The 27,915-nt window shown below is 39.1% G+C and overlaps 1 protein-coding gene and 1 long non-coding RNA gene across 2 annotated transcripts in view; one reads left to right on the top strand and one right to left on the bottom strand.

The window, feature by feature from the left end:
* LOC124507629 (uncharacterized) lies at positions 1 to 27,914 on the bottom strand. The gene is made up of 4 exons (XR_006961061.1): positions 27,818 to 27,914; positions 10,942 to 11,054; positions 10,010 to 10,765; positions 1 to 42 (listed from the first exon to the last, which is right to left on the bottom strand). It is a non-coding gene; the product is annotated as an uncharacterized LOC124507629 (long non-coding RNA).
* LOC124507937 (ankyrin repeat domain-containing protein 26-like) overlaps positions 1 to 27,915 on the top strand; it is a 337,690-nt gene that overhangs the window by 163,709 nt on the left and 146,066 nt on the right. The gene's annotated exons all lie outside the window — the stretch shown is intronic.

Consider the following 27,915-nt stretch of genomic DNA (forward strand, 5'->3'; position numbering starts at 1 on the left):
GTTGCAAATGGCAAGATTCCTTTTTTTGATTGCTGAGTAATACTGCATGGTAAAAAAAAAAATATATATATATATATATATATATATATATATAACATCTTCTTTTTTTATTTTTTTAACGTTTTACTCATTTTTGAGACAGGGGAGATGGAGCGTGAACAGGGGAGGGTCATAGAGAGGGAGACACAGAATCTGAAACAGGCTCAAGGCTCCCAGCTGTCAGCACAGAGCCCAATGCGGGGCTCGAACCCACGAACCGTGAGATCGTGACCTGAGCCCAAGTCAGAAGCTTAACTGACTGAGCCACCCAGGAACCCCAAACATCTCCCTTTTAACGTGATTATTATCCATTTCTGTATCGTCTTTAAAGAACTAATCCATTCTTTTGCGCGTTTTTATATTGGATTGTCTTTTCATTATTGGAAGAGTTATTTAAATGTCCTACATGCAAATCCCTGAGCAGATATGGGATTTTCAGGTATTTTCTCCTAGTTAGTCACTTGCCTTTTCACTTTCTTGATGGTGATATTTGAAGCATAGTAGTTTTTAATTTTGATGAAGTAAACTTAATCTGCTTTTGTCTTTTGGTGTCATGTCTAAGAATCCATTGTCAAATCCAGTCACAAACATATACACATAAGCTTTTTTCTAAGAGTTTTATCATTTTAGCTCTTAGATTTTAAGTTAATTTTGTATATATGCTATGGGGTAGAGGTCTGATTTTATTGCTTTGCATGTGGATATCCATTTGTCCCAGTACCGTTTGTTACAAAGACTAGTCTTATTCCATTTAATTGCCTGTCACCCTTGTGGAAAATCAGTTCACTATAATGTGAGAATTTATGTTTAGATTCTCAATGTTAATACATTGATCTATATGTCTGTCCTTATGCCAGTACCATAACAAATTTTATGAAAACTTTTTCCGTGTTATCTTGCAAATTACCAGTCACTTATGTAATAATAAAAAGTCAATGTAGTAGAACTAAACTTTGCTCCTATAGAGATTTTTGTTTCTTGAAGGACCCTTTTGCCAGCCTTTGCCTTGCTGACCCCATGACTCGATGTGAAGTCAGGCTCAAAAAGATAAAATGCTCTTTCTTTAGTGTGTTCAGACTTCTATTTATTTATTTATTTATTTATTTATTTATTTATTTAATTTATTTATATTTATATATTTTTTAGAGCGGGCACAAGCAGGACGGGGGGCTGTGTAGGGAGAGAATGAGAGAGAGAGAGAGGGGGAGAGAGAGAGAGAGAGAGAGACGAGAGAATTTTTAGCAGGCTTCACACTTAGTGTGGAGGCTGACAGGGGTCTTGATCCCATGACCCTGGGATCATGACCTGAGAGGTTGAGGCTCAACTGACTGAGCCACCCAGGTTCCCTGCCTGTGCAAACTTTTAGTGTCTCAGTCAGTGCTGCCCACTTTCATTTCCATCAAATCTTGGCCATAGGATCTCTTGACTCAGTCTACTAACGTTTACTTCATTATATTTTATTATCTCATTATAATGCATAGACTCATCCATAGTTTTCACCATCTAGGAAGGAAAAGATTAACTCTAGGCTATTCCTCTTTCCTGTTAAGCAATCTTGCTAACCCGTCATCTTGCAATTCACAATGAGATCCTCTTCTGACCTGGTTCTTGTGTGTAACACTGGTGTTAATCCTGTTCTTGGCACAGATCATACTTTCTTGGAAAACACAGCAGCCTGTTTCCCCTTCTTTCACTTGAATAGAAAGATATGCTTAGCTATATGTTTTAGCTCAGCGTATAATTAATGGAATAAACATTATATCATTAAAATAATACAGCTGTACAAATTGCGGTAGTATTAAGTTGATTTATCAGAGACAAATACTACATTGGTAATTTGAATGACAACAAACTTTTGAAGCCAACTTGTATGATATGGAGAAGCATTGTGGGACAACACAAAGATGAAGTGATCTTACCTCCCCACACAGAGAAGGTTGGAGTAAGGTAAAGGAGAATGTGGAGTTAATTTAAGTAGTGCTAAAGGACAGTACATTTGTTTTGTTACTGAAAAGATGAAAAATGATTCCATGACATTCTCTTTATTTCCCCACTGAGGAAAGGAGAATGAAGATTGAGTATTCAATGGATTAAAAAATACTCAAAGCTGCCTATTTCCTTTCATTGAAATCAGACCAAAGGCCCAATTTTGGTTATCAAATTGACTCTTTCTAGTTTTTCAACTATTGTGCTTCAAATCGTATGTCTCTGTGCTTCTACCTTAACTTGAGGGGACATTCTAAAGAGGCATTCCTGCCTACTTGTAAGAATTGTTGGAATTGAAGGGAATCTTAGAAAAAGATCTTAGAGACAGGAAGAAGGCAGAGGAGTAGGAGGACTCTAGGCTTGCCTCATCCCACGAATACAACTAGATAACGATCAGCTCACCCTAAAAACCCCAGAAACCGACCTGAAGACTGACAGAACAAACTCCACAACAAAAGGGAGAGAAGAGGGCACATCAAAGAAGTTCCTTGATGCAGAAATGTCGACTAGAAGAGAAACAGATCCTGGGTTCTGCAGAGGGGAGGGAGTCGAGGTTGTGGGTAAGGGTGAGAGAGAGAAACGCACAGGGGAACACACAAAGAGAACATTTCCCCATAGCCACTGGCTTGGAAAACAAGAGGGCCTGCATTTCGTGAGTTCTTGCAACCAGTAGTGCGTAAAGTCTGGAGTTTTCAAGGGCATCCGATTTAGCTGGTTTAGAGCCCTGAGGTACTCCACTGCTCATGGACAGAGAGCAGGCAAACAACGTGGGGGCATATAGCATGGGTACAGTGGTCTGAAGAGTGCCTGGGGCACACAGTGGGGAGATTAGTTGCTCTTCTCAGAGCACGTCCCTCAGAGGCAAAGTTCAGAGAGACCTGTCTGTAGGAACAAAGCCGCTGGCTGCCACCATCTCCTTCTCCTGCCCCTCACCACAAACATAAAGCCACCTGCAGGAAGCAGTGCATTGCTAACACTGGTTACCTAACTTGCTTACACCAAACACCACCCCCTTGCACACTGGTGGAACGACCTTTCTCAATCACTCTTGCTTGAGTTCCAGCACAGCAGACCCCTCCCCCAGAAGACCAGGACAAATGCCTGCCCACACCACATCTCCCAACCAGAGAGTTTCCCTTGGCCTCAGTTCCAGTAGAGGTGGTGACAGGTCTCATTCCATAAGCAGACCATAGCACACCTTGTTAAAACCCGCTACATTCAGGCCAGGGACCAAACACTCACCAGACCAGGCAACGAGAGCCTCTGCAGACGACTGGCCTAAAGGATAGCATAGCCAGAACACAAGAGCAGAACACATGCAGCACACACTGGTGACACTCCCTGAAGTGCTAGACCCTGGGCATTACACGACATCTTTTTCCTAAGTCCATTACTTTCGGGAGCAGGTGACATAACTGGCTTCTCTAACACACAGAAGCTGGCAGATACTTAGACAAAATGAAAAGACAGAAGCATTTATCCCAAATGAAAGGACAGGATAAGGCCATGGCCAGAGACCTAAATGGGACGGATGTAAATAACACGCCTAATGGAGAATTTAAAACCATGATCATAAGGATATTCACTGGACTTGAGAAAAGAATGGAAGACATCCGAGAGACCCTTACCACAGACATAAAAGAGTTGAAGAATCAGAGATGAAGAGTGCAGTAAAAATGAACAGCAAGCTGGAAGAAGCAGAGGAACAAATTAATGACCTAGAAGACAGAGTAATGGAAAGCAGTGAAGCTCAAGAAGACAAAGAAGAATTATCCAATGCAAGAATAGACTTAAGGCACTCGGTGACTCCGTCAAATGTAAAAACATTCATATGATAGGAGTCCCAGAAGAAGAAGACAGAGAGAAGGGGACAGATAATTGATTGTGTCTTCAAACACAATAACTGAAAAACTCCGTAATGTGGAGAGGAAAACAGACATCCAGATCCAGGAGGCACAGAGAACTTCCATCAAAATCAACACCCAAGACATATTGTAATTAAATTTGCAAAATATACTGCTAACATCTTTTTTTGTTTTAGTGTTTTGTTTTTTGCTTTTTTTTTATTTCCGTGACAAAACGCAGACACAAGCAGGGGAGGGGCAGAGAGAGAGAGAGTGAGAGAGAGAGAGAGAGAATCCCAGGCACTCTCTGTGCTGTCAGCGCAGAGCCCACCGGAGGGCTTAAATGCACGAACTGCGAGGTCACGACTTGAGCTACAATCAAGTCATGCTTCACAGACTGAGCCACGCAGGTGCCCCACTGCTACAAATCTTAAAAGCAGCAAAATAAGTCATTCACTTCCAAGGGAAAACCCACAAGGCTAGCAGGAGATTTTTCAACCGAAACTTTGCAAGGCAGAAGGAAATGGCATGATATATTCAAAGTGCTGAATGAGAAGAATCTGCAGCCAAATATACTCTATCCAGTAAGGCTATCATTCATAATAGAAGGAGAGATAAAGAATTTCTCAAACAAAAATGGAAGGAGTTTGTGACCACTAAATCAGCCTGTAAGAAATATTATCGGGGACTCTGAGTGGAAAGGAGAGATCAAAAGTGACAGTATAAAGGCAGGAAATGTAAAAGCAGTAAAAATGTATATTTCTGTAAAAAAAACCCTCAAGGAATGCCCCCAAAAAGGATATACAATATAATAGCTTATCAAAACATGGGGAGGAGAAAAAAATGAGCTCTAACTTAAGTGACCATCAATTTAATATAGACTGCTACACACAGAAGAGGTGATATACAAATTAATGCTTATCATATAACAAAACCCACTAATAACCATGCAAAGAATAAAGAGAAAGAAATCCAAATATATCATTAAAGCAAATTAGAAAGACATCAAAGAGAGAAAAACAATAAAGGATTTGAGAAAATCTCCAGAAACAACCACAAAACAAGTAGTAAAATGACAATAAATACATACCTGTCAATAATTACTTTGTATATTAATGGAATAAACACTCCAAACAAAAGACCTAGGGTGACAGGATGGATTAAAAAACAAGAGCCATCTGTATGCTGCCTATAAAAACCTCATTTTAGACATAAAGACACCTGCAGATTGAAAGTGAGGGGATGCTTGCACTGTTGGTGGTAATGCAAACTGGTGCAGCCACTCTGGAAAACAGTGCGTACGTTCCTCAAAACAATTGAAAATCGAACTACCCTACGACCCCTCAATAACACTACTGGGAATTTATGCAAAGGATACAGGAGTGCTGATTCATAGGGGCACATGTACTCCAGTGTCTATAGCAGTGCTTTCAACAATAGCCAAATTGTGGAAAGAGCCTAAATGCCCATCAACTGATAAATGGATAAAGAGATGTGGTTTATATATACACTGAAATACTACCTGGCAAGGAGAAAGAGTGAAATCGTGCTATCTCTTGCAATATGGATGGAACTAGAAGGTATTATGCTACATGAAATAAGTCACAGAAAGACAGATATCATATGTTTTTGCTCCTATGTGGAACTTGAGAAACGTAACAGAAGACCGTGGGGGAAGGGAAGGGGAAAAATAGTTACAAACAGAGAAGGAGAGGGGCAAACCATAGGAGACTCTCGAATGCAGAGAACAAATAGAGGGTTGATGGGGGGCGGTGGGTAAGAAGGGAAAGTGGGTGGTGGGCATTGAGGAGGGCACTTTTGGGGATGAGCCCTGGGTGTTGTCTATAAGTGTGAACCACGGGAATCTACTCCCAAAACCAAGAGCACACTATACACACTCTATATTAGCCAAGTTGACAATGAATTCTATTTAAAAAAAAAAAATGAAAGCGAGGGGATGGAGAAAAATTTATCACGTTAAAAGAAACAATAGCGATACTTTTGTTAGACAAAAGAGTCCTTAAAACAAAGACTGTGGGGCACCTGGGTGCCTCAGTCATTTGAGCGACTGACTAGGTCTTGGCTCAGGTCATGATCTTATGGCCGGTGGCTTTGAGCCCCATGTTGGGCTCCAGGCTGACAGCATGGAGGCTGCTTGAAATTTTCTCTCCCCCTTTCTATGTCCCTCCCCAACTCTCTCTCTCTCCAAATAAATAAACCAAAAACAAAGACTGTAGCAAGAGCCAAAGAATGTTACTGTATCATAATAAAGGGTACAATCCAATAGGAAGATCTAACAATTGTAAATATTTATGCACCCACCATGAGAACACTCAAGTACATAAAACAATAACCCACATAAAGGAACTAATTGATAATAAGACAGTAATAGGGTACTTTAACACCCCATTTACATCAACACATCTTAAAAGAAATCACCAAAATATACATCTTAACAGAAAATCACCAAAGAAACAATGGCTTTGAGCCATACGAGAAAGACAGATATCATATGTGTTCACTCTTATGTGGATCCTGAGAAACTTAACAGGAATCCATGGGGGAGGGGAAGGGAAAAAAAAGATGTTAGTGTGGAAGAGAGCCAAAGCATAAGACACTCTTAAAAACTGAGAACAAACTGAGGGCTGATGAGGGTGGGAGGGAGTGGAGGGTGGGTGATGGGTATTGAGGAGGGCACCTGTTGAGATGAGCACTGGGTATTGTATGGAAACCAATTTGACAAAAAATTTCATATGTTTAATAAAAAAAAAAAAGAAAAAGAAACAATGGCTTTGAATGACAGAGTGGACCAGATTGGATTTAAGAGATTTTTTTTCAGAACGTTCCATCTTAAAACAGAATACACGTTGTTTTCAACTATACATGGACTATTCTCAAGAATGGATAAAAAAAAAGGCCTTAATTATTAAAAACAATACATGCAGGTTAAATAACGTGCTACTACACTGGAATGGGTTAAGCAAGAGATACAAGAAGAAACTTAAAAAAATACGTGTATACAAATGGAAATGAAAAAAAAAAAAAAACAATGGTCTGAAACCTTTGAGATGCTGCAAAAGTGGTCCTAAGAGGGAAGTACATAGCAATATAAGCCTACTTCAAGGAGCAAGAAAAATTTCAAACAACCTAACCTTACACCTAAAGGAGCTAGAAAAAGAACAACAAATGAAGCCTGAAGCCAGCAGAAGAAAGCAAGTAATAATGATCAGAGCAGGGGGCCCTTGGGTGGCTTAACTGATTAAGTGTCTGACTCTCGATTTTGGCTCAGGTCATGATCTCACAGTTGTGAGATCGAGCCCCATGTTAGGCTCTCTGCTGGCAGCATGGAACCTGTCTGGGATTCTCTCTTTCCCTCTCTCTCTCACTCTCTCGCTCTCTGCCCATCCCCCACTCATGTGTGGTCTCTCTCAAAATGAAATTAAAAAAAGAAATTAAAGCAGAAATGAATGATAGACAAACAAAAAACAGATAATACTAGAACAGATCAATGAAACCTAGAGCTGGTTCTTTGTAAAAATTAATAAAACTGATAAATTGTTAGCCAGAGTAATCAACAAGAAAATAGAAAAGACCAAAATAAATAAAACCACAAATGTGAGAGTAGAAATAAGAACCAACACCACAGAAATACAGACATTTACGAGAGAATATTGTGAAAAAATGTATGCCAACAAGTTGGACAACTTAGAAGAATTGAATAAATTCCTGGAAATATATAACTTACCAAAGTAAAACAAGAAGAAATAGAAAATTTGAAAAAAAAATCAATAACCAGCAAGGAAACTGAATCAGGAATCAAAAAACTCTCAACAAACACAAGTCTAGGACCAGATGCCTTCAGACGTAAATTTTAACATGTAAAGAAGAGCTAATACAAAAAAAAAAAAAAATGTTTAACCTGTCCTTTTCAAATTGTTCCAGAAAAACATAAAAGGAAGGGAAACTTCCAAATTTATTCTATGCCAGCTTTACCGTGATACCAAAACCAGATAAAGACACCACAGAGAGAATTACAGGCCAGCATCTCTGATGAACATGCAAAAATCTTCAACAAAATAAGCAAACTGAATCCAACAATACATTAAAAAATCATTCACCGGGGGCAGAGGCAGCTGGGTGGCTTAGTGAGGTAAGCATGCAATTTTAGCTCAGGTTATGATCTCATGGTCGGTCGGTTTGAGCCCAGTGTCCGGCTCTGTTGACAGCTTGGACCCTGGAGCCTACTTCAGATTCTGTATTTCCCTCTCTCTCTGTCCCTCCCCTGCTTGTGCTCCTTCTCCAAAATAAATAAACATTAAAAAAATCATTCAATCATTCACTATAACCAAATGGGATTTATCCCTGGTTTGCAGGGGTGGTTTAATATTTGCAAATCAATGAATGTGATACCTCATATTAATTTTCAAAAAAGCATAAAGTCATATCATTGCAATAGATGCAGAAAAAGAATTTGACAAACTATAACATCCATTCATGATATAAACTTCAAGAAAGTAGGCTTAGAGGAACCATACCTCAACATAATAAAGGCCATATATGGAACATGATCAGCTAATATGATCCTATCTGGGGAAAACCTGAGAGAAAAACTTCTTAGATGTTGCCTCTAGTTATCTGCTTCTTCTCATTAGCACCATTGGTTGTTAATAAATTAATCTTAACATTTATTACATCCTACATTAATGGAGAACAATTTCTCCTATACAGGTTTATGTGTCTTCTCTCTTTTTTTTTCATCCACTTTTCAATTTATCATTTTTGTTTTTTTCTTAACAAACTCCCCAAAGGTTAGATTTCTTTTGTTCACATATCTGTTAGGAAAAGTGTGGCCAGGACAGCTAGTCTCTGCCCTGCTCAGCTTCAGGTGGGGCAACTGAAAGGTTTGGGGTTGGATCCATTTGAAGATTTGTTCACTAACGTCTGGTGGTTGATGCTGGCTGTTGCCTGGGACTTCAGTTCAGGAGGTAGCAGAAACACTTAAACTGACACACCTAGACCCTCTTTGTGGCCTAGGCTTCCTCACTAGATGGGGAGCTAGATTCCAAGTTAGCGGCCTGAGATACAGAGCAAGGCAGAATCGCCTTTTGTCACCTAGACTTGGAATACACACAGGATCATAGTCACATATTCTGTTCATTAGGAGCAAGTCACTAAGGTTGTTCCATGGTCTTTTTTTTTAGTGGAATTAATATTTAAAACCTATGCACACCTTTAAAAAGCAGTATACTTTACCCACTGGCCACAAATGTTTGTATTCCTCCCACCTGAAAAATACATTCACTCCCCTCCCCCTCCAATACCTCCTGCAAGTCGCAGTTATCATGGCATCAGGTTCAGGGCTTGAGTCCAAGATCTTACCATCTTAATCAGGTGCAGTGGGGATAAGCTGCCTGGGTTATGGTATCTCAAGTATAGCCCCTTGAGTGCAAGTGTTCTCAATATGAGGACTTGAGAATGAAAGAGACAGTTATTTACCACTCACAAATGCAACATTCTAGTCAACTGCTGAGGACTCACCCATTCAGAAAAAGAAGATGGGAAGCACCCTAGTCCATAAGAGTTTTGAAATATAGCCTGATGCATGCTGTCAGTTCTTAAGTTAGGACTTAGTCCTAACCACGGGAATACTTTCTCCATGTCTTTTCCCTTTCTTTACTCCTTGAGCTCTTGGTTCCTTCCTTTTCATAAGGAATGACCTGTATTTGCAGCTGTTTTTTCATCCTGCTTCCTCCCTGTGGGACTTCTAAGACCCAAAGGCCTCTTTTCATTTTGCACTATTTGGCCCCTTTTAGTCCAAGGTAGCAAATAGCATGTTTGCTACTATATATCTCTTACCTTTTTTAGTTTTCTGTAAATATTACTGGATTTCATGCCGTGTTTTAGCAAAGCGACCCTCCCAAGTCCTTTTGAGATAAGCTTTTCGCTTCAGGTTTCCTGTGAAGCTCTTACAGGACAACGCCTTTAAAATTCGTCTACTCTTGGGGCTCCTGGCTGGCTCAGTTGGTAGAGCATGTGACACTTGATCTCTGGGTGCTGAGTTTAAGCCCCATGTCGGGTGTGGAACCCACTTTAAAAAAAATCTTATAGTCTTAAGATCCTTAAAGAAATTGGAGGCATACCTTAAATCTTTCTGTTTTCCTGGTAGCACCCTGGAGTTTCTCTGAACCCAAAAGCCATTTCTTTATTTTAGCATTATTTGACAGTTCAACGTGGAGAGAGGCTGTAAATGAGAAACAGATACTTGAACCCAGTAAGTCCTGGTTCCTTTCAGTTGCATAGTCTTTCTTTAGTTTCTCTTTCCTATCCGTTTTACTTTCAGGTATTTTGTAGCACGACTTCCCTTTCGTCCAGTGTCATTTTCTTCACTTGCTTAGAAACCCTTGCTGTCAGCCTCTTCACAGGCCATCAGGTTTCCACTAAGAGTCTTGTGGAGGCCATTTTTCGGTCTCATCCTTACGCTTTTCTACATCTTTCCACTTCCACCTACCTCCTGGTTCAAAGGAAGTTTAGTTTTAGGTTTTTTTGAATAGCAGCACACCATTTTTAGTATCAGTATCTGTGGTAGTAATTTACTGCTGCGTAATAAGCCACCTCAAAACCTAGTAGTTCAAAACAGCATTTCTCTTGTTCACCAATCTTTAGTTTAGGCAAAGCAGAGTAGGGCAACTCATTTCTTCTTCATTTGGCATCAGCTGGCATAACTGGAAGCTGGAGACTAGAATCATCTAAAGGCTTGTTCACGCACGTGTTTGGCTGTTGAGGCTGGCCTTTGGCTAGGACGTTGGCTAGTCTCAGCTGGAGTATCTACATGAAGACTCACTAGGTAGCCTGGGATTCCTCACCACGTGGTGGCTGCGTTCTAAGGGTGAGCTTCCCTAGAGAAAGAAAGTCAGATGGAAGCTGTATCACATTTTCTAAGCTGGCCTTAAAAATCACAGCAGTTCTGCATATTCTGTTCACGAGAAACCAGTTACTGAAGCCAGCATATATTTAAGGGGAGGGATTTCCACAGAAGTATCAACGAATTTATAAAACCACCACATCCACTCACCTTGTCTTACCAATCATATAGAATGGATGGAAGTCGTTCCCAACTCAGCATCCCTGAAACTCCAGCAAGTTTTGTTGTTGTGGTTGTTTTTGTTTAGTATGATCTCTTATTTTCTAGAAAGTAACAAAGGATTACAAGATAACAGTATTGAATTAAAAAAAATTTTTGCCTCAAAAACATATTTGGATCATCCAATTAAAGTTTTATACTGGGAGATGTGATTTCTTAACACATCCCGGAGAATCATTTCTCCTGGGAATGCGGTTCAAATTAGCATAAAACATTTGCAGTTCAGAAACAGGCCGTGGCATTAGAAGCATTACTTATAGATTCATGAATTAGAGTCTTATTTCCAGAGTCTTATCTTGGGACGTATTTTTTGACTTGGGCATACATAAGTCAATATGATATTGCTAAAACTTCTTTAAAAGCTATGGAGTGTTAAGATGGGGGGAAGGGCTAAGAGACTTTCTCCTAAGAGGGGACTTATTTTATGAAAGAAAGATATGAAAAAATCATAGAAAAATAAAAGTATAGAATCAAGTGCAAATGTTGTGTACTAAAGAGAATGATAGCAAAGATCTATTTCAGTAACACCTAATGTCTTTAACGTGTCTCTTGATTTTCTGACTTGTTTAAGGTTCCACATTCTAAGACAGGTAACATTTTATTGCAAATGAGTTTATTTAAAAATTTGAGTGCCTGGCTGGCTCAGTTACTCTTGATCTTGAGATTGTGAGTTCAAGCCTCACACTGGGTGTAGAGATTACTTAAAATCTGAAAAAAAAAATGTTCATAGTAGTTTTGAGTTAGACTCTTTTCACTCCCTTCCAAACTATAGTGTTTTATTCATGCAGGCTGATGTCCTTACAACAGAACTGGAAACTACATCTTCAAAATGTCTACACCTGGACGCAAAAAATCAAGTTCTTCAACAAGAGTTATTATCAATGAAAGCTTTCGAAGAAGAACGTGAAAAACTAGAGAGCAACAACAAGAAGTTACAGCAAGAAGTAGTAAAATTGAAGCAATTTATGGAAATGAATATGGTAGAACGCAGTCAAGTGGAGCAGTATAAACGGGAGATTGAAGAAAGAGCACGACTGGACATAGTAGAAAAATTACACGAAGTCAACCTGTTTTTACAGGTTAATTGATTGATCTGTAATGTGCTTTAATTCATTTTACTGCAAATTACATTTTGGATAGATGTATTGTAGGGGTTTCCTCTACTTGCTTTATGGTAATTTGTAGATTTCTGGAGGCATTTGTTCCTCCCTTTAAAGATTTCAGTTTTCATCATTATTCCTACTAAATCGAGAGGATAAGAAAAAATGATGATTTAAACAACTAGTCTCACTATGAAGAGGAAAAGAAACATTATGATTTAAACATTGCACTGTACTTGGATTATTCTTAAGTTTATTGTTGACTTTAAAAATTTTCTCATTGATTCTATTATTTGAATTATCAGATTGTGTGAATACTAATACAGGAATGATTGAATTTTAATTTTATAAATCATGTTTAATTCAGTTGACATTGATGATAAATATTTTACACTTGAGCTTTTTTTCATTTAAAATTTCTCTCTGAAACTTTGACTCAGAACTAAAGGAAACAGGTATAATTAATTATTCAGATTATACCTATTTTGAAACTGTCCTGTTAATTTTTTTTCATTAGGAACAAGCAGCAGCTCGAAAAAACTTGGACCAGTTAAGAGAAAATGATCATGCTTCAACGATAAATAAAATGGAACTTAGAATTAAAGATCTGGAATCTCAGGTCTCTACAATGAAGACTTCTCAAGGTTCTACTAAAACAGAGTTGGAAACCTACAGGCAACTCTACCTAGAAGAATTAAAACTTAGAAAGTCCTTGAGAAATAAGCTGAACAGGTAAGTCAACACAGAATCATAGACAAGAAATTTAGCTTATTAATTTGCCTCTAAAGCATAATTTCTGTGGAGCCGAGATCATGAGATGAGTAGGAAGTGAAAGCCAACTAGATCGTGTTATTTTGGAAAATGAGGTTTCTAAGTGAACTTACCTTTGAAATGTTAGTCCAGGACAGTTTGCATCCCTTCTCTTTTTTTCGGTTTTACAGGACCTCTTCCCCCACCCCACCCCCGCACCCCCCGCCCTGCATATTTTCCATTGATCGGATCTGCTAGTCTTTAAGTGCATTGTTCGAAGCTTTCTCATTTAGAAGCATATTTTTTATATATATATGAAATTTATTGACAAATTGGTTTCCATACAACACCCAGTGCTCATCCCAAAAGGTGCCCTCCTCAATACCCATCACCCACCCTTCCCTCCCTCCCACCCCCCATCAACCCTCAGTTTGTTCTCAGTTTTTAACAGTCTCTTATGCTTTGGCTCTCTCCCACTCTAACCTCTTTTTTTTTTTTCCTTCCCCTCCCCCATGGGTTCCTGTTAAGTTTCTCAGGATCCACATAAGAGTGAAACCATATGGTATCTGTCTTTCTCTGTATGGCTTATTTCACTTAGCATCACACTCTCCAGTTCCATCCACGTAGCTACAAAAGGCCATATTTCATTTTTTCTCATTGCCACGTAGTATTCCATTGTGTATATAAACCACAATTTCTTTATCCATTCATCTGTTGATGGACATTTAGGCTCTTTCCATAATTTGGCTATTGTTGAGAGTGCTGCTATGAACATTGGGGTACAAGTGCCCCTATGCATCAGTACTCCTGTATCCCTTGGATAAATTCCTAGCAGTGCTATTGCTGGGTCATAGGGTAGGTCTATTTTTAATTTTCTGAGGAACCTCCACACTGCTTTCCAGAGCGGCTGCACCAATTTGCATTCCCACCAACAGTGCAAGAGGGTTCCCGTTTCTCCACATCCTCTCCAGCATCTATAGTCTCCTGATTTGTTCATTTTGGCCACTCTGACTGGCGTGAGGTGATACCTGAGTGTGGTTTTGATTTGTATTTCCCTGATAAGGAGCGACGCTGAACATCTTTTCATGTGCCTGTTGGCCATCTGGATGTCTTCTTTAGAGAAGTGTCTATTCATGTTTTCTGCCCATTTCTTCACTGAGTTATTTGTTTTTCGGGTGTGGAGTTTGGTGAGCTCTTTATAGATTTTAGATACTAGCCCTTTGTCCGATATGTCATTTGCAAATATCTTTTCCCATTCCGTTGGTTGCCTTTTAGTTTTGTTGGTTGTTTCCTTTGCTGTGCAGAAGCTTTTGATCTTCCTAAGGTCCCAGTAATTCACTTTTGCTTTTAATTCCCTTGCCTTTGGGGATGTGTCGAGTAAGAGATTGCTATGGCTGAGGTCAGAGAGGTCTTTTCCTGCTTTCTCCTCTAAGGTTCTGATGGTTTCCTGTCTCACATTTAGGTCCTTTATCCATTTGGAGTTTATTTTTGTAAATGGTGTGAGAAACTGGTCTAGTTTCAACCTTCTGCATGTTGCTGTCCTGTTCTCCCAGCACCATTTGTTAAAGAGGCTGTCTTTTTTCCATTGGATGTTCTTTCCTGCTTTGTCAAAGATGAGTTGGCCATACGTTTGTGGGTCCAGTTCTGGGGTTTCTATTATATTCCATTGGTCTGTGTGTCTGTTTTTGTGCCAATACCATGCTGTCTTGATGATTACAGCTTTGTAGTAGAGGCTGAAGTCTGGGATTGTGATGCCTCCTGCTTTGGTCTTCTTCTTCAAAATTCCTTTGGCTATTCGGGGCCTTTTGTGGTTCCATATGAATTTTAGGATTGCTTGTTCTAGGTTCGAGAAGAATGCTGGTGCAATTTTGATTGGGATTGCATTGAATGTGTAGATAGCTTTGGGTAGTATTGACATTTTGACAATATTTATTCTTCCAATCCATGAGCAGGGAATGTCTTTCCATTTCTTTAAATCTTCTTCAATTACCTTCATAAGCTTTCTATAGTTTTCAGCATACAGATCCTTTACATCTTTGGTTAGATTTATTCCTAGGTATTTTATGCTTCTTGGTGCAATTGTGAATGGGATCAGTTTCTTTCTTTGTCTTTCTGTTGCTTCGTTGTTAGTGTATAAGAATGCAACTGATTTCTGCACATTGATTTTGTATCCTGCAACTTTGCTGAATTCATGTATCAGTTCTAGCAGACTTTTGGTGGAGTCTATCGGATTTTCCATGTATAATATCATGTCATCTGCAAAAAGCAAAAGCTTCACTTCATCTTTGCCAATTTGGATGCCTTTGATTTCCTTTTGTTGTCTGATTGCTGATGCTAGAACTTCCAGCACTATGTTAAACAACAGCGGTGAGAGTGGGCATCCCTGTCGTGTTCCTGATCTCAGGGAAAAAGCTCTCAGTTTTTCCCCATTGAGGATGATGTTAGCTGTGGGCTTTTCATAAATGGCTTTTATGATCTTTAAGTATGTTCCTTCTATCCCAACTTTCTCAAGGGTTTTTATTAAGAAAGGGTGCTGGATTTTGTCAAAGGCCTTTTCTGCATCGATTGACAGGATCATATGGTTCTTCTCTTTTTTTTTGTTAATGTGATGTATCACGTTGATTGATTTGCGAATGTTGAACCAGCCCTGCATCCCAGGGATGAATCCCACTTGGTCATGGTGAATAATTCTTTTTATATGCTGTTGAATTCGATTTGCTAGTATCTTATTGAGAATTTTGGCATCCATATTCATCAGGGATATTGGCCTGTAGTTCTCTTTTTTTACTGGGTCTCTGTCTGGTTTAGGAATCAAAGTAATACTGGCTTCATAGAATGAGTCTGGAAGTTTTCCTTCCCTTTCTATTTCTTGGAATAGCTTGAGAAGGATAGGTATTATCTCTGCTTTAAACGTCTGGTAGAACTCCCCTGGGAAGCCATCTGGTCCTGGACTCTTATTTGTTGGGAGATTTTTGATAACCGATTCAATTTCTTCGCTGGTTATGGGTCTGTTCAAGCTTTCTATTTCCTCCTGATTGAGTTTTGGAAGAGTGTGGGTGTTCAGGAATTTGTCCATTTCTTCCAGGTTGTCCAATTTGTTGGCATATAATTTTTCATAGTATTCCCTGATAATTGTTTGTATCTCTGAGGGATTGGTTGTAATCATTCCATTTTCATTCATGATTTTATCTATTTGGGTCATCTCCCTTTTCTTTTTGAGAAGCCTGGCTAGAGGTTTGTCAATTTTGTTTATTTTTTCAAAAAACCAACTCTTGGTTTCGTTGATCTGCTCTACAGTTTTTTTAGATTCTATATTGTTTATTTCTGCTCTGATCTTTATTATTTCTCTTCTTCTGCTGGGTTTAGGCTGCCTTTGCTGTTCTGCTTCTATTTCCTTTAGGTGTGCTGTTAGATTTTGTATTTGGGATTTTTCTTGTTTCTTGAGATAGGCCTGGATTGCAATGTATTTTCCTCTCAGGACTGCCTTCGCTGCGTCCCAAAGCATTTGGATTGTTGTATTTTCATTTTCGTTTGTTTCCATATATTTTTTGATTTCTTCTCTAATTGCCTGGTTGACCCACTCATTCGTTAGTAGGGTGTTCTTTAACCTCCATGCTTTTGGAGGTTTTCCAGACTTTTTCCTGTGGTTGATTTCAAGCTTCATAGCATTGTGGTCTGAAAGTATGCATGGTATAATTTCAATTCTTGTAAACTTATGAAGGGCTGTTTTGTGACCCAGTATATGATCTATCTTGGAGAATGTTCCATGTGCACTCGAGAAGAAAGTATATTCTGTTGCTTTGGGATGCAGAGTTCTAAATATAGCTGTCAAGTCCATCTGGTCCAATGTCTCATTCAAGGCCCTTGTTTCTTTATTGACCGTGTGTCTAGATGATCTATCCATTTGTGTAAGTGGGGTGTTAAAGTCCCCTGCAATTACCACATTCTTATCAATAAGGTTGCTTCTGTTTATGAGTAATTGTTTTCTATATTTGGGGGCTCCGGTATTCGGCGCATAGACATTTATAATTGTGAGCTCTTCCTGATGGATAGACCCTGTAACTATTATATAATGTCCTTCTTCATCTCTTGTTACAGCCTTTAATTTAAAGTCTAGTTTGTCTGATATAAGTATGGCTACTCCAGCTTTCTTTTGGCTTCCAGTAGCATGATAAATAGTTCTCCATCCCCTCACTCTGAATCTAAAGGTGTCCTCAGGTCTAAGATGAGTCTCTTGTAGACAGCAAATAGATGGGTCTTGTTTTTTTATCCATTCTGATACCCTATGTCTTTTGGTTGGCGCATTTAATCCATTTACATTCAGTGTTATTATAGAAAGATACGGGTTTAGAGTCATTGTGATGTCTGTCTGTTTTATGCTTGTAGTGATGTCTCTGGTACTTTGTCTCACAGGGTCCCCCTTAGGATCTCTTGTAGGGCTGGTTTAGCAGTGACAAATTCCTTCAGTTTTTGTTTGTTTGGGAAAACCTTTATCTCTCCTTCTATTCTAAATGACAGACTTGCTGGATAAAGGATTCTCGGCTGCATATTTTTTCTGTCTAGCACCCTGAAAATCTCGTGCCAATTCTTTCTGGCCTGCCAAGTTTCAAAAGAGAGATCAGTCACGAGTCTTATAGGTCTCCCTTTATATGTGAGGGCACGTTTACCCCTTGCTGCTTTCAGAATTTTCTCTTTATCCTTGTATTTTGCCAGTTTCACTATGATATGGCGTGCAGAAGATCGATTCAAGTTACGTCTGAAGGGAGTTCTCTGTGCCTCTTGGATTTCAATGCCTTTTTCCTTCCCCAGTTCAGGGAAGTTCTCAGCTATTATTTCTTCAAGTACCCCTTCAGCACCTTTCCCTCTCTCTTCCTCCTCTGGGATACCAATTATGCGTATATTATTTCTTTTTAGTGTATCACTTAGTTCTCTAATTTTCCCCTCATACTCCTGGATTTTTTTATCTCTCTTTTTCTCAGCTTCCTCTTTTTCCATAACTTTATCTTCTAGTTCACCTATTCTCTCCTCTGCCTCTTCCATCCGAGCCGTGGTGGTTTGCATTTTGTTTTGCATTTCCTTTAAAGCGTTTTTCAGCTCCTCGTGACTGTTCCTTAGTCCCTTGATCTCTGTAGCAAGAGATTCTCTGCTGTCCTGTATGCTGTTTTCCAGCCCAGCGATTAATTTTATGACTATTATTCTAAATTCACTTTCTGTTATATTATTTAAATCCTTTTTGATCAGCTCATTAGCTGTTGTTATTTCCTGGAGATTCTTCTGAGGGGAATTCTTCCGCTTGGTCATTTTGGATAGTCCCTGGTGTGGTGAGGACCTGCAGGGCACTTCCCCTGTGCTGTGGTGTATAACTGGAGTTGGTGGGCGGGGCCGCAGTCAGTCCTGATGTCTGCCCCCAGCCCACCGCTGGGGCCACAGTCAGACTGGTGTGTGCCTTCTCTTCCCCTCTCCTAGGGGCGGGATTCACTGTGGGGTGGCGTGGCCCATCTGGGCTACTTGCACACTGCCAGACTTGTGATGCTGGGGATCTGGCGTATTAGCTGGGGTGGGAAGGCAACGTGCACGGCGGCAGGGGGGGCAGGCTTAGCTCACTTCTCCTTAGGTGATCCACTTCAGGAGGGGCCCTGTGGCAGCCGGAGGGAGTCAGATCTGCTGCCGCAGGTTTGGCTCCGCAGAAGCACAGAGTTGGGTGTTTGCGCGGAGCGAGCAATTTCACTGGCCGGAACCGGTTCCCTTTGGGATTTTGGCTGGGGGATGGGCAGGGGAGATGGCCCTGGCGAGCGCCTTTGTTCCCCACCAAACTGAGCTCTGTCGTCCGGGAGCTCCGCAGCTCTCTCTCCCTTTGTCCTCCAGCCTTCCCGCTTTCCGAGCAGAGCTGTTAACTTATGACCTCCCAGACACTAAGTCGCGCTTGCTGTCGGAACACAGTCCGTCAGGCCCCTCCGCTTTTGCAAGCCGGACTCGGGGGCTCTGCTTGGCCGGCGAGCCGCCCCTCCGCCCCGGCTCCCTCCCGCCAGTCCGTGGAGCGCGCACCACCTCGCCGCCCTTCCTACCCTCTTCCGTGGGCCTCTCGTCTGCGCTTGGGTCTGGTGACTCCGTTCTGCTAATCCTCTGGCGGTTTTCTGGGTTATTTAGGCAGGTGTAGGTGGAATCTAAGTGATCAGCAGGACGCGCAGTGAGCCCAGCGTCCTCCTACGCCGCCATCTTCCGGAAGACCTCTAGAAGCATATTATTATAAAATTGCTTGTCAGAATTGCCCTAAATAGAAATGTCCATGAGTTTCTTTTTGGAAGATTACATCTTTAACCTAAAAGGTCAGGTACTACTACTACTCATCCTGGCAGCTTGGTACATTTATTCTCTTGATTGTGACCTTTGGTATGATTCCTAGAGTGGGCCTGGAGACAAACTATCCTTTATGCTTTTTCTACTTTACATAAAGGCATCCAGGTGAAATACAGAAAGACTCACACAGGGCTGAAGGGTAGTATAATTCCCGAAGTGGCTAAAAAGAGCACCATGGTGGGAGGGAGGCCTGTGGAAGACTGAAGACAGAAAGGGCAGATTCTGCCTCCAGTGCCTTGGTAACTGTTGTAAGCTAATTGCCTCTGTAGCTGTTTTAGTTCTTTCTGATCACACGTCTGTCATCTACTATCTCCCCTAGAGATTGTTGGTCTCAATGATTCCTCAGTGTCAAATGCTCAGTTTCTTTGAGATAAAAAGTGAAATGTACAAGAGTGGTGAAAGCAAACGCTTGAAAATGTCTTTGAGGGATGGTTTAGTTTTACATCTGTAAACAGGTTTACTAAATACAAGTATGTATATATAATGGCATCCTGAAGGATCCTGTCAGTACAGCCATTCCAGAAGACAGCAAGTATTATTTGTTAACCCATGTACATCACTGATAGCCACTTCTCTCCCTTCCCTAACTTGAATTGTTAGTTAGGAATCCCCCTGGAAACATAAGTATTTCTTTAGAGCAATTTTAAAAGTATAATTTTAGAGAGTAGGTGTGCTCCGTCACATGTTCAGTGTTAAAACACTGTTCAATGGCAAATGCTATTTACTATTATGGAAACCTAAAAAAAAAATGTATGTCATTTAGGAATGATTTAGGGGAAAAGAAAATGTATTTGTGTTTTTTAATCTTCACAGGGCTAAGGAGAGACTGTCAGAGAGCAATACAAATTTTCTTGTGGAGAGACAGCAGCACCAAACTTTACTCAGGACCCTTACTATGAGCCCAGGCCTGGAACCACCATATTGTGGACATTTTGAAAATAATTTGGTACTCAATGGAAACTTTACTCCAAGAGGAAACTTAGTGATTCCTACCATAAACCCACGGCTGTCATATGACGACAGGGAGGCTTCCTTGTGGAAGGTTAGTTATACTATCTGTTTAGTTTGGGTTTCAGATATCTGATGTTGTTGCTTTTAATTTGGCAAAATTCTGAGTTGTTTAAGTAACTAACACATACGAGATAAAAGTCAGCATTATATGTGCTAAGAAAGAACGGAGGTAAATTTTATATATATATATATAATATATAATATTATATTTATATAATATTAATATAATTTTAATATAATAAAATATAATATAATACATTATAATATAATATTTAATATTTAATATAATATTAATATTAGTTATATAATATTAATATATAATATATATTATATATATATTAGTCCCTTGATCTCTCATTTCTAAGAGATACTTATTTTTATTTTATTTTAGTGAGAGAATGAGTGAGTGCATGCAGGGGAGGGGCAAAAGGAGAGGGAGAAAGAGAATCCCAAGCAGGTTTCGTGCTCAGCACAGAGCCGAATGTGGGGCTCGGTCTCAAAACCATGAGATCATGACCTGAGTCAAAATCAAGATTTGGACACTAAAAACAACTGAGCCACCCAGGTGTGCCACAAGAGACACCTAGCATTAACTGTATTCAGTAAATATAACTAAACTTACCCATGTTAAATTTCTTGAAAAGCTTTCATTTAAATTTGATTTTGGAAAGTAAATGTTATTGCCTGGTAACCACAGGTACACTTAGATGCTTGGACTTATTTTCAGTTGGCAGTGGTTCATTAACACTTGAAAGTTTTGCTATAATCCAGTTTGTCCACCCCTGTATGTCAGTGAATGATCATCCTCCAAACACTTAACGACATATGAATGTTTACTATTTAAAAGAATCCAGAGGGGTGCCTGGGTGGCTCAGTCGGTTCAGCGTCTAACTCTTGATCTCAGCTCAGGTTTTGATCTCAGGGTCATGAGTTCAAGTCCTGCATTGGGCTCTACGCTAAGCATGGAGGCTACTCTAAAAAAAAGAAAAAAAAAAGAATCCATGGTAAGTCCTTTTTATGAATTAAATCAACTTGTAACACTAAAAAGGTTAATTTCTCTTTTAAGTTAAAAGTGTTGCTAGTTTCTTACACGAGAATACATCTTTAATTGCTTTCTTATTTATGGCACTCTTTTTTCTTTTTCCTTTTTTTTTTTTGACTTATACCACCTTTGTTTCTATTTTTATAAAATATCTTGATGAGTGATTGTAGAGCATTTTATAAATAGCTAAATCAAGCAAATATTTGAATTTTTAAAATGAAGCTTTTATTTCTTCAAATGAGTTCTTTGCCCCTTTGTCTTTTCTTTTTCTGGATCCCCTTGAATGCAAGTATTATTACACTGAATGTTGTCCCACAGGTCCCTTAACCTAGCCTCATTTTTAAAATTCTTTTTTCTTTTTGTTTTTCGGCTTGGATGATTTCTACTACCCTGTCTTGCAAATTGTTGATCTGTTCTTCTGCATCTTCTTATCTGCTGTTGATTCCCTCTAGTGTATTTGTCATTTCTGTTATTGTATCCTTCAGCTCTGATTGGTTCTTTTTTATATTTTCTATCTCTTTCTGATGTTATCACTGGATCCATTCATTCTTCTCCCGAGTTCACTGAGCATCTTTCTGACCGTTACCTTGAACTCTTTATGAGGTACATTACTTATCTCTGTTTCACTTAGTTTTTTTTCTTAGGTTTTGTCATGTTCTTTCATTTGGAATGTACTCCTCTGTGTCCTCAGTTTTCTGACTTTCTATGTTTGTTCTTAAAACGGTTCCTTTCAACTTTTTCTCTCTTTCGAGTGAGCGATGCTTTTGAACAATGTACGTTAATTATGAAGTCAAGGAAGAAGAGAATGTTTCTGTAAGTGTTGTCTAGTCATTTTTCTTGGTGGAGCTGTGACAGGTGACACTGGGTAGGGGGCAAGTAACCCTGCTCTTCTCTTTCTAAATTCAGAACACAGGAGACAGGGAGATGGAGAGAAACTTAGTAGCTTTATTACTAATAAACACTAACAAATTGGAGGATACGATTTAGGTTATGTTAGCCACTTTGGGCTTCCTCCCAAATCGGGCACTTCCCCACACAGTTGTAAATTGAGGAAACAAATGCTTGACCCCCACCCCGGGGGCCGGGTGCTTACCACAGAGCTGAGAGCAGACCCAAATTCATGTTACTGTGGGCAGGCACATCTTTTCAAAGAGGAGATCCAGAAACACATAAGCACTGCTTAGCTCCGTCTCCCAAATTCACCCGTTAGGTGAGTCTCCCTTCCCGTCGGGAGGGAGACAGAGATAAGTCCACATGTGAGAAGTGAAGGTTCACCTATAATTTCCGACTGGATTTAAATTATAAATAAAGTGAATTGTGTCTTTTGTACATACCAACGAATGATGAGAGGTTAGACAGAAGCATGCTAGAAGGGAAGGAGAAATCTGTGTTGGGTTTTAAATTTTGCTATAAATAACCACACCATGGGTTCACTCATTTGTTGATCGATTTTGATAAAACAAATTTTCTTTGGAAGGAATAAATAATGCTTTCAGGAAGAATTTCCTCAGTTTCAGCTTGCTTGCTTCACCTAAAGATTTTCTCTTTCAAGTTCTCTGTCCTGTGGTTTAAAAAAGTTGTGCTTGGGGGGGCGCCTGGGTGGCGCAGTCGGTTAAGCGTCCGACTTCAGCCAGGTCACGATCTCGCGGTCCGTGAGTTCGAGCCCCGCGTCGGGCTCTGGGCTGATGGCTCGGAGCCTGGGGCCTGTTTCCGATTCTGTGTCTCCCTCTCTCTCTGCCCCTCCCCCGTTCATGCTCTGTCTCTCTCTGTCCCAAAAAATAAATAAACGTTGAAAAAAAAATTAAAAAAAAAAAAAAAGTTGTGCTTGGGGTGCCTGGGTGGCTCAGTCGGTTAAGCGGCCGACTTCAGCTCAGGTCATGATCTCGCAGTCCTTGAGTTTGAGCCCCGCATCGGGCTCGGTGCTGACAGCTCAGAGCCTGGAGCCTGTTTCAGATTCTGTGTCTCCCTCTATCTGACCCTCCCCCGTTCATGCTCTGTCTCTCTCTGTCTCAAAAATAAATAAACGTTAAAAAAATTTTTTTAAAAATTTAAAAAGTTGTGCTTAAAAATTGACGGCTACTAAAAGGAGTTAACATAATTTCTGTTCCTTTATTTTCATTCATGACTTTAAAATTTGTAATTTAGTTAGAGAGCTACTATTGTGTGCCTCATACCTAAGCATTACTGAGCCACATGGCAAAGTTTTATGTATTCATTTTCTCTGAGTTATACTTAAAATACACGTATCTTTCCTGACTATGAGGAAGTAACTGGCATAGAACTGTAGGCTTGGTAAGACCACAAGTGTATTCCTGGTCTGCATCTAGTTGGTTTCATGACCTCAGGCAAAGTACACTCTCTCTGAGACCTTTTTGTCTATTACGCAAAATTCGGGATTTTGACTAAATTAGTGACTTTTATATCTTCAAAATAATTTTTTTTCAAACAATAGAACGTAGTTTTTTTTTTTTTTGCATTAAACTGTATTGTGTAAAACAGAGAGAAATAGAGCTGTCTAACTAAAGGAGAGATGGAGACTACGGCTGTGACTTCCTTGTCCCTCAATCCTGCAGTGTCCCCAACCGAACCTTAGATTTCTATGGGCCATAATTGTATGTTAACAGTTAATGAGAAAATCCTTCTAATTAAAAATCCTTTAAAAATGTTCTTTGAATTAAAATTTGCTGATATATAGTTTTTCTGTGTATAATTTTCTCACCCTCTTATATTTCGGATCAATGGAAAGGTATACACAAGAGTACACATGTGTTCTTATTCATGGACTGGAAAGCTATTTTCACCATCGAAACACAGTTTTTACCTAGATATAAACATAAAGGTCACAGAGGTAAATATTTAGGAAAAGAGCTTTTGGGGAAAAGATGCAACATTACCTTGGTAGCTCCTTAAGTCATGTCATATAAAAAACGTGGTTTATATTTTATATCGTATTTATTAATGGTAATATAATATTGTTTGAATAAAGCCTTCCCCCATCACCTGGTATTGAGTTATTAGTTTTATAAGTCTGGTATAGTCATGTTGCCCCATTCATTTTATAAGGCCTGAATATAATGCTATTGTCAAAAAAGTGTTATGGTTCCTCAAAAACTTAAAAATAGATATTCATTAATTCCACTACTGCGTATTTACCCAAAGAAAATGAAAACACTAATTTGAAAAGTTGTATGCATCCCTATGTTTATGGAAAGATTGTTTGCGATAACCAAAATAGGGGAGCAACCTAAGTGTCCATGGAGAGATGAATGGATAAAGACAATGTGTAATATGTATACAATGAAATATAGCTCAGCTATCAAAAAGAATGAGATCTTGCCATTTGTGACAACATTGATAGACGTAGAGGGTATTATGCGAGGGGAAATAAATCGCAGAAAGACAAATAAATACCATCTGATTTCACTTACATGTGGAATATAAAAAAAAACAAAACAAGTGCACAAACAGAATCATAACTACAGAGCACAAATTGGTGGTTGCTAGAGGGGCGGTGGGTAGAGAGGTATGGGCAAAATAGATGAAGGGGAGTAAGAGGTACAAATTCCAGTTATAAAGTAAATAAGTCACAGGAATGAAGAATACAGCATTTGGAATATCGTCAATAATATTGTATTAATGTTGTATGGTGACAGAGGGTAACTACACGTACGGTAGCAAGCATAGCATAGTGTATACCATGGTCCAATCTGAATTTGTATACTGAAAAACTAGTGTAACATTGTATGCCAACTATACTTCAATTAAAAAAAGGTATTAGGGAAAACAGTCTCTGAAAATATTGGGAAGCATGTCAGCCAAAACATTTGTCCTCACACCTAAGTTTGTAAAGACATTGGAATCCTTATCACCACAGTGTTGATTATGTTCTGTACACTATTTTGGAGCCCGTTTGGGGCATTCAGGGAGAGGCTACCTTGTCTAAGAAAGATGTAAATAAGTACATTCTAGACAGGAACAGTTGTAATATACAGTTGACCTTTGACCAACATGGTTTTGAACTGTGTGGGTCTACTTTACTTACACATGGATTATTTTTGGATACTGTACAGTACTGTAAGTGTATTTCCTCTTCCTTCCATTTTTCTCAATGTCATTTTTCGCCCTAGCTTATTCTACTGTACAAAACATGTATGAATCGACTGTTTATTTTACCGGTCAGGCTTCCGGTCAACAGTAGGCTATTAGTAATTAAGTTTTGGGGGGATGAAAAATTATATACAGGTTTTTGACTGTACCCCACCCCTGTGTTATTCATGGGTCACCTGTAGTTGGAAATATTCGTACACATTTCATAAGTGGATAACCATAACTTTAATAAGTCAAGTGTTTCAAAACTTGGTCCTAATTTGGAGAAAGGAAACAAAGTTACAATTGAAAATTGTATGTTGTTTTCCTTATCGCTAATGGAGAAAGTTATAAATCAGAAGCTAAGTTTGGAAACTGTTGTAACCCCCTATTTTTCCTTTCTTCAAAGCGATTTTCTGAAATCTTTGTGTGCATATGAAAGGAAATAAGTGTTTTAGTCATAATACAGATAGCAAAACATTTTTACTCAATTTTTGTCAGTAGAATTTCCACATGACAGTAAGACAGTCCCACTTTCTTCATTTTATATGTATTTAAGAGTCAGTCCTGAAAAATTAACAGCAAAAAGCATTCCTTCAAATTTTGGTTTTCTACAAGTGAAAAAATGGAAAGCCCATTTTAAGGAACAATTCATTAAGGTAAAAAACTGATTAAACTTTCATAAATGGCAGTATTTCTAATCATTTCCAAGTAATAATTCAGTATACAATATGATTCTTGTTTAAACTTTTTTGTCCCAGTAAGATCCAACATCACGTTTCAGAGATTATACATATTCAATAGATCAATATTAATTGTGCTTTTTATCAGACTCACATAAATAGCATTATATATATATATAATGTACACATATTATATATATTAATATAATACACATAATACATTATATATATAACATACACATATTATATATACGTATACACACACACACACGTATATATGTATACATATATACGTGTGTGTGTGTATGTGTATGTGTGTGTGCGTGTATGTATGTATCTGTTCTCCGTTATCTAAAACTAAAATAAAATAGGTAGGAATTTATTTTATTCATGTGAGAGTTTTTCTGTTTAAGCAATCCCTAACTTTGGTTTAATCTCTACAAGTATTAGTTCAAGACCACATGTCCTAAGCTATATATAATCCCTACCATGTCTTTTGTTTACCTTACACATTCTAAATAATATTTGGCTTATTTCAGACGCGGCAGGAGTTGGAGGAAAGAATAACCAGAGAACTAGAAGAAGGTATGTTGCCAAAATGTATGAAGGTAGATATCATTGATTTCTGAAATAAACTATAAATAGTAAATGGCATCCCTTTCCGTTGTTTGGAGAATAGATACTACATTCACATTTTTTGTACATATCTAATAAAAAATGTAAAAGCACGAGCATAATGAAGAACACACTTCTTCCTCATTTAGTCCTCATGTGTCATAGCTCTTTTAAAATCTCCCACAAGTCTAGGGGCAAGCAGGTGGTTCAGTCGGTTGGGCGACTGATTTCAGCTCAGGTGGGTTCAGGCCCCACAGAGGGCTCTGTGCTGAAAGCTCGGAGCCTGGAGCCTGCTTCAGATTCTGTGTCTCCCTCTCTCTGTGCCCCTGCCCGCTTGTGGTTTGCCTCTCTCTCAAAAATAAATAAACGTTAAAGAAGTGTTTTCAATCTCCCTAAGTCTATATCTGTTATTATTTCTGGCGACAATCTTCCTTCACTGGTGCCATCCCTATGGAACTGTCAACCTGCACAAGTCTCAGAAAAGGTGTGCTTTATCAAATTGTCGTTTCTGCTAGTGATAGAAGACCCAAAATGCCAAAGTCATCCTAGTAATGCTTGGTTAAGTAATTAGAGGTCATATAGCTGCCATTGACAGGTAACGGGTTTCAATCATCACTCATTGATTTTGTCATTGCTTTTGCCCTTGGGTAAAACTTCAAATTCCTTAGCATGGAATGAAAACACCCAAATCAGTTTGCTTCTTGCCAGATCATTCAGCCTTGTCTCTCACTCTTTGCCCTACTCTGCTGCTTTGCTCTAGCACCTTGTCAAACTAAACTACTCACAATTGCACAAGTGTTCTTCCTCACTTCTAGCTCTTTGTATGTGCTTCTTCCCTCTCCCTAGCATACTTTTTCCTTGTCCTTCAGGTATCAGCTGACATATCACCTTCACCAAAGAGCAGACAATATTGACACAAAACTGGGATGTCCCTTCCGTATGTTCCAGTAGTGCTGTGTTTTATACCTGTCACTTACATCTGTATACTTGGCTCTGGAAATGCCTGTTTGATTTTTCCGTTTATAGTTTATGATTGTTCAGGGTGGACTGTGTCCTCATCTTGTAATTTCACCTTGTAATGAAAAAACCAGAAACTCTGATATTTATCCACAATAGCAATTAGTTCAGTGTGCAACCCTGAGCAAAATATATTTAATACTAACCTTGGGTTTCATATTGCAGTTGTACGTAGGTATTTTTCATTTTTCTTAACACTCATAAAGGCCCCAACTTTCTTTTTTTCTTTTCCTTTTCTTTTTCT

Source organism: Lynx rufus, unplaced genomic scaffold (assembly GCF_022079265.1).
Source record: "Lynx rufus isolate CCGP_SWC_20201006 ecotype Redwood Valley unplaced genomic scaffold, mLynRuf1.p SCAF_12, whole genome shotgun sequence".
NCBI lineage: Eukaryota > Metazoa > Chordata > Mammalia > Carnivora > Felidae > Lynx > Lynx rufus.